A 1,483-nucleotide genomic window follows, 5' to 3' on the forward strand; every position below is an offset into this window, starting at 1 on the left:
TCCCGTCTTGCAGCGGGTCCTGCTCGCGGCCCGGGCTGAGCCGGTGCGGTCGCACCCCACTTGGGCCCTGTCCATCCACCGCCCGAAAGCGAGTGGCCGGCAGTAGCGGCAACACTCCTGGGCAGGCAGTGCTGGGGTCAGTTGCCCTCATGGCTCGTTGCCGTCTCCCCGAGCTCTTCTTCTGCCGTGTTAAGACCTTCTCTTCTTTGCAGTGGTCTGGATGCCCCACCAATCTACCTGGCCTTTGTGCTCCTGGGAGTGACGCTCTTGTTCACAGCCCTGGAGACTTTTCGATTCGTTCCAATTTGTTTTTGCTTCAATCTTAAACTGAGTAGTAGCACAGTCCTAGGCCCCTGGCATATTAGTGAAGCTTTGAGTTTCTTCTTAGCTGGAGAAGGATAGGTGTTTTATCCACCATCTGCACCCCCTTTCCCAAATTCTAGATCCGCCCATGAAGGGGACTCATTCTTGTAGGCCAAGGGATGCTCTAAATCATGTCTTGTCCACAGCCTACTCCAGGAAGATTGATTGCCACTTTTCACTTCCTTACCTTCCTTATCTAGGATAGTTCATTGTACATCTAGTGTTGGGCTATTTCAAACTGCCTCCAGTTTTTGGACACTGATCATTCAGGCTTCAGATCCGGCTCTGACAAAGAAATACTGCTAGTCTTGTGAAGGAATGGACGAAGTCAGACATGGTGGTAGTACTACTGTTTTTTACAAGCCTTTGATTTGACCACAGGGCCAGACAGGTTTGGGAAGAATCAGATTAAAGGGATTTTGTTCATTCTTAATGGAGAGGCTTCAATCCATGGAGTTAGGCATCTGCCCCATCTCCTCAGAGCTCTCAGCTAGGGACTGTGGTGTTGATGGGTGCAGTCTTGGCTCCTCTTGCTCAGTTTTTTCCACAGCCCTCTGCACTGCATTGTCATCAAAACAATCACAAAACTCTGTTCTCTGTCTCTTTGGTAGATCAATAACTAAATGACTAGGTATATACAATGAATCCATAAAGAAGGTAGTTGATAGATTGTTATCCAAATGTCCTGCAGAGATAGCAGTATGAAAGTCAATTGTCTAGAGCAGTGGTTTTCAGTCTGTGGTCCATGGACCCTTGGGGGGGTCCACAGACTATATCTAAGGGGTCCATGAAAGATGATTATGATCAATCAATGTATGTGAATACCAACACTTACAATTCAGAGGCGTCTGCACCTCCATTCAAAATTTCCAAAGATATCCACACCTCCATTTTAATTTTTTTAGGAATCCGCAAATGATAAAAGGTTGAAAAACATTGTCCTAGAGTTCCGCTTGGATCAGACAGATTGATGCTGACTGGAAGGAAAGAATATTTTGAAGAACTGGCTGACAGACGTGTCAGGTTATTCCATTAGTTTCTTTTCCTGGATTACCAACTAGCAACATTAGCAAGAAATACTTTACTTGAACATAACTTGCAAAAAAAACAGAAAGGGAAA

Source organism: Alligator sinensis, unplaced genomic scaffold, assembly GCF_000455745.1.
Source record: "Alligator sinensis unplaced genomic scaffold, ASM45574v1 scaffold1297_1, whole genome shotgun sequence".
Classification (NCBI taxonomy): Eukaryota; Metazoa; Chordata; order Crocodylia; family Alligatoridae; genus Alligator; species Alligator sinensis.